This window comes from Alexandromys fortis, unplaced genomic scaffold (genome assembly GCF_014885135.2).
Source record: "Alexandromys fortis isolate MF-2015 unplaced genomic scaffold, M_Fortis_MF-2015_v1.1 scaffold_238, whole genome shotgun sequence".
Lineage (NCBI taxonomy): Eukaryota > Metazoa > Chordata > Mammalia > Rodentia > Cricetidae > Alexandromys > Alexandromys fortis.
The window spans coordinates 1351853-1364462 of NW_026068126.1; the positions used below are offsets into that span (position 1 = coordinate 1351853).

At 44.6% G+C, this 12610-nt stretch overlaps 1 protein-coding gene across 2 annotated transcripts in view; it reads left to right on the forward strand.

Moving 5' to 3' along the window:
* The window catches only part of LOC126490704 (uncharacterized), a 19773-nt gene extending 7420 nt beyond the window's left edge, over positions 1-12353 (forward strand). Inside the window, exons 2-3 of one of the 2 annotated variants that reach the window (XR_007589226.1) lie at positions 10378-10459; positions 11825-12353. The gene's annotated coding sequence lies outside the window, so the exon portion shown is untranslated. Of the gene's footprint in view, positions 1-10377 lie in introns of both variants that reach the window. The other variant, XM_050125825.1, reaches the window with a different exon arrangement.
* The last annotated feature ends 257 nt before the right edge of the window (positions 12354-12610 follow it).

The window sequence follows — 12610 nt, forward strand, 5'->3', positions numbered from 1 at the left end:
AAGTTCTTATGTTGCTTTAGAAACTTCTGTCTGGGGCTGGAGAGATGGCTCAGTGGCTAAGAGCATTGCTTGCTCTTCCAAAGGTCCTGAGTTCAGTTTCCGGCAACCACGTGGTGGTTCACAACCATCTGGAATGAGATCTGGTGCCCTCTTCTGGCCTGCAGACATACACACAGACAGAATATTGTATACATAATAAATAAATAAATAAATAAATAAATAAATAAATAAATAAATAAATAATTTTTTATTTTTTAAAAAAGAAACCTCTATCTGGAGTCCTGACTATTCCAAACCAATAGACTGCCTTTTGGTTTTTTTTTTAAACTCACAAACCAGACTTTAAGAATTTTTTTTATTTATTATGTGTACAGTATTCTCAGTATTCTGTCTGCATGTATGACTGTAGGCCAGAAGAGGGAACCAGATCTCATTACAGATGGTTGTGAGCCACCATGTGGTTGCTGGGAATTGAACTCAGGACCTTTGGAAGAGCAGGCAGTGCTCTTAACTGCTGAGCCATCTCTCCAGCCCCCTTTTTTTGGTTTTTTCAGACAGGGTTTCTCTGTGGTTTCGGAGCCTGTCCTGGAACTAGCTCTTGCAGACCAGGCTGGCCTCCAACTCACAGAGATCCGCCTGCCTCTGCCTCCCGAGTGCTGGGATTAAAGGCGTGTGCCACCACGGCCTGGCTTAGACTGCCTATCCTTGCTTTAGTGCTGGAGACAGTTTTCCAGCTTCCAGTAATAGTGGTATTTATTACCAGGATTATAAGCCATAATAAACCTTGTTATTCTGATGAAACTTTATTTAAAATAAACTGGGTTTTTAAAAACAGACTTGTGCAAGCATTCCAGAAACCTGAATGGAAAATGTCCGGTGTAACATGTGTGTAAGTAAAATTCCCGTACAAATAGACAATGGAAAAAAAAACACTTTGTATTCAGGTGTAGTGGCACAGGCCTTTGATCCAGCACTTGGGAGGAAGAGGCAGGCAGATCTCTGTTGAGTTTGAAGCCAGCCTGGTCTACATAGTGAGTTCCAGGGCAGCCAGGGTCATGTGGAGAGACAGAGACCCTGTTTCAAACAAAAAAAGAAAAAATACACTTTCAGGGCTCCTGGAGAGATGACTCAGAAGTTAAAAGTGCTGGCTGCTCTTATACAGGACCTGGGTTTGTTTCCAGCACCCAACAACAGTTCCAGCAACAAACAACTGTCTGAAACTCCAGTTCCAAGGGTATCCAACACCCATTTCTGGCTTCTCTGGGCACTGCATACAGGTGGTATACAGATAGACATGCAGACAAAACACTCATGCAGCTTAAAAAAAAATCTTAAAAAAAACCTACACCAGAAAAATTGACTTTGTTTTTCAGGATTGTGACCTCATTTTGAAAGGTATGTAGCAAGTTAGGTATATTGCTTTATAACTTACTAGTGTTTCCCATTTTCCACTAACCATTTCAGATCTGCTTTGATTGCAATTTTTTAAAAATATTCATTTATTTATTATGTATACAATATTCTGTCTGTGTGTATGCCTACAGGCCAGAAGAGGGCACCAGAGCCCATTACAGATGGTTGTGAGCCACCATGTGGTTGCTGGGAATTGAACTCAGGACCTTTGGAAGAACAGGCAATGCTCTTAACCTCTGAGCCATCTCTCCAGCCCCCCTCGATTGCAATTTTTTGTGATGAAATTATTTTATTCAGTGTCTTGAATGTGGAGAGGAGCAGAACATCTCTGTCATTATTCAAGGAAGATCTCGCTGGTCTCATCTTGTTGCTGTTGTTTTGTTTAGAGATAGAGTCTTATGTAGTCAAAGTTGATCTTGAACTGATTCTCCTGCCTCTGCATCCTGAGTGGTGGAATCACAGGCATGCTCCACCATTCTTACCTTTATTGTATGTTTAGTTTTCATAGTACTTGACATCCAAATCACAGTCCTGTGTGTGCCAGGCAAGAGCTCCAGGAAGCTATGTAGCCCTGCTTCGTGTATGTGTCTCTGTGTTGCCCAGGTTGTCGCCTGTCTCATCCTCCAAAACAGCTGGGACTATAAGAAATTATACATGACTGAAAGTGAGCTTTTGAATTGGTATAATAAGCTGGGTTGTAATAGTACACACCTTTAATTGTAGTACTCAGGCAGGATCTCTATGAGTTCTAGGCCAGCCTGGTCTTCCAGACCAGCAAAAGTTACATGGAAAGACACTGTTTCAAGAAGGGTTTCTCTGTGTAGCCCTGGCAATGCTGGAGCCCATCTGTGGACCAGGCTGCCCTTGAATTCATAGAGATCCATCTACCTCTGCTGGGATTAAAGGTATGGGCCACCTCTGTTCCACCCCTCTACTTCATAAGTGCCAAAATTACAGGTATTTGTGCCCAATCTTGGTTTCTTTTCTTTTTTTTTTTTTATCTTTTGGTTTTTCGAGACAGGGTTTCTCTGTAGCGTTGGAGCCTGTCCTGGAACTAGCTCTTGTAGACCAGGCTGGTCTCGAACTCACAGAGATCCACCTGCCTCTGCCTCCCGAGTGCTGGGATTAAAGGCATGCGCCACCACCGCCTGGCTACCAATCTTGGCTTCTATGGCACTAAGATCAAACCCAGGACTTCATACAAGTTAGGCCAGCACTTGACCAACTGAACTGCGTTCTCAGTCAAAACTGTTTTTTTTAAGTTTTCATTTAAATTTATTTCATTTTTTTTACATTTTTATTGATAATTATTGAGCTCTACATTTTCTCTGCTCCCTTCCCTGCCTTTCCCCTTCCCCTTTCTATCTTCCCCCAAGGCCCCCATGCTCCCAATTTACTCAGGAGATCTTGTCTTTTTCCACTTTCTACTTCCCATGTAGATTAGATATATGTAAGTATCTCTTAGTGTCTGCATTGTTGTCTAAGTTCTCTGGGATTGTGGTTTGTAGGCTGGATTTCTTTGCTTTATGTTTAAAAACTACATATGAGTGAGTGCATGTGATAATTGTCTTTCTGTGTCTGGGTTACCTCACTCAAAATAATGTTTTCTAGCTCCATCCATTTTCCTGCAAAATTCAAGCTGTTGTTATTTTTTTCTGCTGTGTAGTACTCCATTGTTTAAATATACCACATTTTCCTATCCATTCTTCAGTCGAGGGGCATTTAGGTTGTTTCCAGGTTCTGGCTATGACAAACAAAGCTGCTATGAACATAGTTGAGCACATGTCCTTGTGGCACAATTGAGCATCCTTTGGATATATACACAAAAGTGGTATTACTGGGTCTTGAGGAAGGTTGTTTCCTAATTTTCTTTTCTTTTCTTTTTTTTAAAATAATTTATTTAGATTCATTTTATGTGCATTGGTGTGAAGGTATCAGATCCCTTGGAACTGGAGTGACAGACAGTTGTGAGCTGCCATGTGGGTGCTGGGAATTGAACCCAGGTCCTCTGGAAGAAGAGTCAGTGCTCTTAACCATTGAGCCATCTCTCCAGCCCTGTTTCCTAATTTTCTGAGAAATCGCCACACTGACATCCAAAGGGGTTGTACCAGTTTGCATTCCCACCAGCAATGCAGAAATGTTCCCTTTTCCCCACAACCTCTCCAGCATAAGTTGTTATCAGTGTTTTTGATCTTGGCCATTCTTACAGGTGTAAGATGGAATCTCAGAGTTGTTTTGATTTGTATTTCTCTGATGACTAAGGATGTTGAACATTTCCTTAAGTGTCTTTCAGCCATTTTAGATTGCTCTGTTGAGAGTTCTCGGTTTAGGTCTGTACTCCATTATTTTATTGGATTATGTGATCTTTTGGTGTCCAATTTCTTGAGTTCTTTGTATATTTTGGAGATCAGACCTCTGTCTGATGTGGGGTTAGTGAAGCTCTTTTCTCATTCTGTAGGCTGTCGTTTTGTCTTGTTGACCATGACCTTTGCTTTACAGAAGCTTTTCAGTTTCAGGAGGTCCCATTTATTAATTGTTTCTCTCAGTGTCTGTGCTGCTGGGGTTCTATTTAGGAAGTGGTTCCCTGTGCCAATGCGTTCAAGTGTACTTTCCACTTTCTCTTCTGTAAGGTTCAGTGTGGCTGACTTTATGTTGAGGTCTTTGATCCATTTGGACTTGAGTTTTGTGCATGGCGATAGATATGGGTCTATTTTCATTCTTCTACATGTTGATGTCCAGTTATGCCAGCACCACTTGTTAAATATGCTTTCTTTATCCATTTGATATTTTTTGCTTCTTTATCAAAGATCAGGTGTTCAAAGATGTTTGAATTGATATCCAGGTGTTCTATTTGGTTCCATTGGTCCTCCTGTCTGTTCTTATGCCAATACTAGGCTGTTTTCAGTACTCTAGCTCTGTAGTAGAGTTTGAGTCAGGGATTGTGATGCCTCCAGAAGTTCTTTTCTTGTACAGGATTGTTTTGGCTATCCTGGTTTTTTGCTTTTCCAAATAAATTTGAGTACCGTTCTTTCGAGGTCTTTGAAGAATTTTTCTGGGCATTGCATTGAAAAAAAAAACCATACAAATGTCTTAAATGTAATTTTAAAAAAGATTTATTTATTTATTATGTATACAACATTCTGCCTTCATGTATGCCCTATGCCAGAGGAGGGCACCAGATCTCATTACAGATGGTTGTGTGCCACAATGTGGTTGCTGTGAATTGAACTCAGGACCTCTGAAAGAGCAGTGTTCTTAACCACTGAGCCATCTCCCCAGCCCTTAAATGTAATTTTTATTTTTTATTTTTATTTATATATTTGAAAGGAAGGGTTTCTCTATTTAGTCCTAGCTATCCTGGAATTTGTTGTGTAGACCACCAGGCTGGCCCCAGACTCATAGATCCTGCTGCCTCCCAAGTACTAGGATTAAAGGCATGCCACCACCCTTGGCTTAAATGTATTTTTTAAGAAGCCCCAAACTGTAGCGCGCACCATGGTGCCGTCATGTCATGGGTGTGTTGGCACGGAGCCTGGGCGCCATTTGCTGTTCAATGTTAAACTTGGTAAACAACTTGTGCGCATGCTCCCCCTAGCGCAGGGAGTCTTTCGATCTGGCCATTCAATCTGGCCAATCATAATTTAGCACTATCACTCCATTCTGGCCTGAGCCATTGGGTTGATGACACGTCAGGGCTTTGTCTGGCACTGTATATATTCTTCTGCTTCCACGGGGACGGGGTCTTCTTGCCTCTCTCAAATTCTCAAGTGTAAGAGTTCCAATAAAGTGTGTTCTGAGAAGAATCCTATTGTGGTCGTCTCTTCTGCTGGCGGAAGCGGCGTGCCACAAGTGGTGCCAAAACCCGGGAATTCCATCACAGCATCAGGCAGAGACTCCTGCGGAAGTGGGAGGATTCAGAACTCAGACACATGGAGCGGTGGCGCCGGTGAGTTCTCTGTATTACTTCTGACGTGCTGAGTGGAGGAGTGAATCTGCTTTGGGGAGCCCCTGTCATTCTGGGTATAGTTGTCTTGGTGCTTGCCAGCTGCCTTTTTTCCACGCTGTCATAGAACCAGTCAAGAGTGTATTTGCTGGGACCGGCAGTAAATAAATATACAGCATGGGAAATGTAGCATCTGGACCAGCCGGCATGGCACCTTTCTCGCGCCCTATCCAGAGGTTGCTTAGGGACCGAGATCTAAAAATCTCAGAGGGTACCGTAAGGAAGTTTTTGGAGGATGTTGATGGAGCAGCGTCATGGTTTAGAGGCTCGGGGGACATCAATCTCCCTTGCTGGGATAAGCTAGGTAGGGACCTTGAGACAGCTAAGGTGGAGGGTAAGCTTCGGCTGGGAACTCACCCATTATGGAAACTGATATGAGCCTGTTTGTGGGACGGGAAATGCGTCGAAGCATTAAAAAAGGGCCGAAGAGCGCTTTCAGCCTACCAGGATAGCATGTCAGAGCTAGATACCAAGAAAGTAAAGACAGGAGAACACAAAAGCATAGGCCTAAGGAGGGCGACAAAAGCTCCCAGAAATGGGAAAAGAAAGCTCCAGAGAAAAACAGGGAGCTGGAGGATATGCGGTATCCACTCTTGGAGGAATTTCCTAATTTTTCTATAGATGAGTCCTCCGAGGATGAGGACCAATTAGATGTGGAGGAGGAGGAAGATCTCCTGCCGCTTCTGCTTCCTTTATTAAGCCTAGGACAAGGAGCCGATTGGCTACTACGTTTCCCGTCTTTCAGGATCCCAACACAGGGCAGAGATTTCATGAGATGGCAGATTATAAACAGTTAAAGGATTTGGCTGAGTTCACGCAGACTTAGGGAGTGTCTGCGAGCTTTACGCTCGGACTTATAGAACTTCTAGGACAATTGGCAATGACACCTGCCGATTCCATGAGTACCGTTAAGGCGTGTGTTACTTTAGGCCAATACTTGGACTTCAAGTCCATTTATACTGACTATGCTTATGCACAAGCCCAAATTAACGCAGCCAACGGCAATGCTGCCTGGACGGCAGACATGTTACTAGGTCAAGGACAGTGGATAAACAATCAGACAGTGTTTCCTATTCAAGTTTACCAACAAATTGATGAAATGGCCATACGAGCCTGGAAGACCCTGCCCAACAGGGGCCAAGTGTCGGGTAATTTAACAAAGATAATACAAGGGCCAACAGGGCCATTTCAGACTTTGTCGCTCGTATGATGGAAGCAGCAGGGAGAGTCTTTGGAGACATAGACCAGTGTATGCCCTTAGTAGAGCAACTTATCTTTGAACAATGTACCAAAGAATGTAGGAGGGCAATCACCCCCTGGAAAGGAAAAGGACTCCAGGCATGGATGAAAGCTTGCAGGGAAATAGGAGGGCCATTGACCAATTCTGAACTGGCGGCTGCTGTTTTGGCTGCTGCCCAGACGTCTGGCACTAGGCCAGGAGTCTGTTTTAAATATGGCCAGCCAGCTCACATGAGAAAAACATGTCCGAATGGAGAAGGAAGGCAGGGAGGTGCAGGACGTCAACCAGGCCTCTGTCTGAGATGCAAAAAGGGGAAGCATTGGGCAAATGAATGCCGATCGGTGAAAGACATCAATGGTCTGCCCATTACTACTCCACCAGGTTCAAAAAATGGCAAGAGGGGCCCACGTACCCAGGGCCCTCAAATGTATGTGGCATTGCAGGATCAGGCAGAGCAGGGTTGGACATCTGTGCCGCCACCAGGCTGGTATTGACACCACAAATGGGAGTGCAGCCCATCGAGTCAGACTTTAAGGGTCCGTTGCCTAGAGACACTGTGGGCTTACTGTTAGGACGATCATTATCTGCTCTAAAAGGGCTGGTAGTAACCCCGGGAGTTATAGACCCTGATTATACTGGCATAATTAAGATCATGTGTTCCTCCCCAAGGGGCATTACAGCTATTTCCTCAGGGGATCACATAGCTCAACTGTTGATCTTGCCTAGTCTGCATAACTGTTTTCCAGCCAGGGCTATGAATAGAGGAGATTAAGGGTTTGGATCCACTGGCACAGATCTTGTTTGTCTGTCTATGGGTTTAGATCAAAGGCCTATCATAGCCCTTAATATAGAAGGCAAAATGTTTCAAGGATTGCTGGACACAGGTGTGGACCGCAGCATCATTAGAGAGGGGGATTGGCCGAAACGGTGGCCTCTACAGCTATCATCTCCAACATTACAGGGCCTGGGGTATGCCAATATGCCAAAAGTCAGTGCTAAGGAATTAGCTTGGACATATGTAGAAGGACAAAAAGGACTATTTCAACCTTTCATGCTTGATCTCCCCATTTCCTTATGGGGGCGAGATGTTTTGAGTCAGATGAGAATAAAACTTGTTACACAGTATTCAGATGTTAGTCAACAGTTAATGCTGCAGTCCGGTTATGTTCCAGGCAAGGGACTAGGGAAGGGGTTTCAGGGCACCCCCGAACCGACCATGCCTTCAATGAATCCTGGATGTCAAGGCCTGGGTTTTTCCTAGGGGCCACTGAGAATGCCATCCCTATACCCTGGACCACTGACATCCCGGTCTGGGTCCCTCAGTGGCCCCTCTCTAGAGAAAAATCAGAGGCAGCACAAGAATTAGTAAGAGAGCAACTTGCTCTGTGACATCTAGAAATATCTCAATCTCCTTGGAATACGCCTATTTTTGTGATCAAGAAAAAATCAGGAAAATGGAGGCTCCTACACGACCTTAGAGCAGTTAATCAGCAAATGCAATTACGAGGATCAGTGCAAAGGGGATTGCCTTTGCTTTCTAGCCTTCCTAAAGATTGGCCAGTTATTATTATTGATATAAAGGATTGCTTTTTTTCAATACCCTTGATCAAGGAGGATTGTCCTCGGTTTGTATTTACGATCCCATCCGTTAATCATGAACAACCTGATGCAAGGCATCAATGGAGGGTTTTGCCCCAAGGAATGGCCAATAGCCCTACTATGTGCCAGTTGTTTGTTCAAAAGGCCTTGGAGCCAGTGCGCCTAAAATTTCCAAAGTTGAGATTAGGCCATTATATGGATGATATTTTGATAGCTGCCCCTAATAATGATATGCTTGATTTGGCATTTTCTGCCACTGTTGACGCACTTAGGGGATATGGGCTGGAAATTGCTCCTGAAAAGGTACAGAAGGAAGAAGTGGGACGATTCCTGGGAGCAATTATAACCCCACAGACTATAAGACTGCAAAAAATAAGTCTGAGACTTGACAATCTTAAAACTCTTAATGATTTTCAAAGATTGCTAGGCGATATCAACGGGCTTCAGCCGTACCTTTGGCTTACTACAGCTGAGCTGAGACCCCTATTTAAAATTTTGGAGGGAGACCCAAAAGTGACGTCCCCTCGAATGCTGACACAGGATGCAAGAGAGACTTTGGAGAGGGTTGAACAGGCCATTCAGAATGCACAGTTAAGACAAGATGATGAGAGTACACAATTAGTGTTGTGCATTTTGCCTACTAACTCAGCACCCACAGCTGTCCTTTGGCAAGATGGGCCTTTGTTGTGGATACATGCTCATGCCTCCATTCCCAAAACAATTGAGTGTTATCCCACGGCTGTGGCATCTATTGCCATGATAGGTATAAAGATGTGCTATGCAACCACAGTTTTTGATCTAGCCATACACCCCTAAACAAGTACAAGTCTTAAGTGCAACACTAGATGATTGGGCTGTTCTTGTCTGCGCATTTTCTGGAAGGTTTGATAATCATTATCCACCAGATATATTGCTACATTTTGTCATGAATCATCCAGTTATTTTTCCTAAGGTGACCAAGCCTCACTCCTTGGATAATGCAATCACTGTTTATACTTATGGGTCAAGTTCTGGGATGGGAGCCTATGTTGTCCAGGGAGGGGAGACAGTCATTAAACATTTTGAGCCAAATAGGCCACAAATAGTGGAATGTCAAATGGTTCTAGAGGTGTTTCTCACCTTTCCAGGTCCCCTTAATATTTACTCTGATTCCCATTATGTGGTCAATGCTATAAATCAAGTTGAATCTTCTGCCATGATCTCTGACAGGAGCCCGGTGGTCTCCATTCTGTTGTCCATACGTGATACCATTAGAAAGAGGTCACATCCTTTTCACATGGATCATACACGAGCACACACATTGCTGCCAGGTCCTATGGCAGAAGCCAATGCTCGCGCTGACGTAGCCGCCTGAGCTTTTCCAATGATAACATCGGATCCTTTTTCAGCAGCATGCCTATTTCACAAGTTATATCATGTGCCCACAAAACACTAACGCTTAAATTTAAAATTCCTAGACAAGCGACTAGGAATATCGTTAAATCTTGCCAGGCCTGTGTCCCTTTTCACCACCCCCCACATGTTGGAGTCAATCCAAAAGGGCTACTACCAGGTGACCTCTGGCAAATGGATGTCACCCATGTACCTAGCTTTGGCCGTATGCAATACGTGCATGTATCAGTAGATACTTGTTCTGGTGTAATTCATGCATCACCCTTTACGGGTGAAAAGGTGGTTAATGTTATAACTCATTGCCTGGAGGCATGGGCCGCTTGGGGTAAACCCAAATGCTTAAAAACTGATAATGTCCCTGCATATTCCTCCAAAACCTTTCAACAGTTTTGCTCTCATATGGGTGTCTACTATCACACTGGCCTGCCATACAATCCACAAGGGCAAGGCATTGTAGAACAGGCTTATCACTTGTTAAAGGAAATGTTACAAAAACAAAAAGGGGGAGTAGCCCACGGCCATTCACCCAAGAATGCCATATCCCTAGCTACTTTCACCTTGAATTTTTTAAACCTTGATGATCAGGGATGATCAGCAGCCAGCCGACATGCTGGGGCTCTACCCACCGAAAACGTTGAAGTAAAATGGAAAGATGTGTTAAATAACACATGGTGTGGACTGGATCCAGTGATTGCTAGATCCAGGGGAGCTGTTTGTATTTTTTCCACAGGGCCAGGAACAACCGGTTTGGGTCCCGGCAAGACTGATGAGAGAGCTGAAACGGATACGGGACAATGAGGATGACCCTCGTGGTACTGATTCTCCTCCTGTGGATGCCAATGATAAAGTTGAAAATGATGCAACTGTGGGCAGTAACCAGGGCATGGCCAATACCTATGCCAGTTCATGCTAATTCCTCCATTATCCCACCTTGTTTTCCACCTCATGCGATATGGAAGCCCCTTGTATGGTCCCAAGAGATGATAAGATAGAACGATTTAATTCAACTAAAGTTGTGCTTAATGGGACCTTTTGTTTTTCCTTAGAACATAAAACCCCATGCATTCTGTTAAAACAAAAGAATTTGATTAATTGGATGGATCCCTTGCTTTATAGTCAGGTGAATATAGGCATATTGGCATCAGCTTTAAATAAGATTGTTCAGGGTGCCCAATCAGGCGGTGGTACATCCAGTAATGCAACTTCAGTTAACGTTACCACCTTGGCTATGAATACCACATTGTTGGTGCCTATGAAAGATCCCTCTCTTAGAGAGTGTAATAGCACTGAATTTAAAGCATCCCTACATTGTGTCCCAGATTTTTCTTTCCCTCCCACCTATACTGCCTGTTAAGGCAGGACATGGGAGGAGTTGCAGATTTCACAGGGATTCTCCCTTTCTCCATCTATGAAGAGATATTTTTATAATCAATCAAATGAAAATTCTACGATAGGGGACGGGTGGTCCTGGTATCAATGGTTGGTTTCCAATGAGGCAGGAGCGACAGCAGACATTTCTGCCTTAGCCCAAATACAAAAGCTTACCACCCGGCTGATTAATGTTTCTGGTATAGTTACCGAAACATCCCTTGGTAGGCGACTTCGCATACTTCAAGAGGAGGAGCTGGCCAATACTACCTTGGTGGCAGCACCAGTGTGTGTACCTTCTCCTTTTGTGTTTCTGCTAACTAATATTACTAATGCTACCCAAGAGGTTGATTGCAGGAGTACCGATTGCTTTCTAGCTCAATGCTGGAATGCTTCATGGAACATTGTAGTGGTTATGAAGATACCAACATTTGTGCCAATTCCTGTTAAAAATGATCCTGATATGTTCCCACTTGTTACTCTTCTACGAGAGCGATGGGATTTTGGAATTACAGCCGCTATAGTAACAGCGATAGCGGTATCAGCAGCTGCCGCAGTTACCGCAGCAGTGGCTATGGCCAATCAAGTACAAACTGCAGAAACCATTAATAATGTGGTTGCACAGACCACTACAGTGCTGGATACTCAAAGTAAAATAAATAGACACATGCTGTCAGGCATAGTGGCAGCTAATCAAAGAATGATTTTTTACAAAGTCAAATTGATGATTTGGCTGATTTGGTTCAAATGGGTTGCATTTCGTATCAAAAGCATGTATGCATAACTCCACTTTCTTTTGATAATTCCAGAAATGAATCAAAGATCCTAGGCGAATTCCTTGCTGGCAACTGGTCCAAAGAAGCAGAGAACCTGATCCAGGACCAGCTGTTGCAGATTGCTACCTTGAATGATACTCGTATACAGCCCATGACCCTTGGACAATTTACTGATTGGCTGCAATCTGCTTTTTCTTTCTTTAAGGAGTGGGTGGGGGTTGGCGTATTCGGTGCCATATGTTGCCTCTGCGTGTTTCTCTGCCTTTGGCTTCTGCACTGATTTCATGCACGGCAAGCTCAGGACAAAGCAATTATAGTCCAGGCCCTTGCCGCCCTTGAACATGGCACCCCCCCCTCAGGTCTGGCTGTCTAGCCTCAAGCATGACCTATAACTGGATGTGGCCTCCACACCCCATGTAGGGATAAGCCCGCCCCTTGGGGGCGGGCTCCCCTCGGGCGAATTGGGTGCACAGACGCTGCGCGCCCCTTCCTGCTTCTGGTACTCCGCGGGAACCTTGGTTTCGTGAGTCTGGTTTTGTCATTAAAATTGTTCAAATACCTATTACTACTGGTCTTCATTAATCCAAACCGCCACATTTGGCGCGCCAACGTGGGGCACATTTGCCCCCGCTGCTCGTTAGCCCGCAGCGCCCATAGCAGGTCCTGGGCGGACGCGATTGCCACAGCGCCGGCTCGCTCGCCCACCCGCCCGCTCTAGGCCCGCAGTCGCGCCTGCTCCGGCTCGCCCTAGGCCCTCGGTCGTGACAACAGCAGCGCAGCGCACCTCCCCCGCGCCCCCAGCTTGCTCGCCCGCCAAGG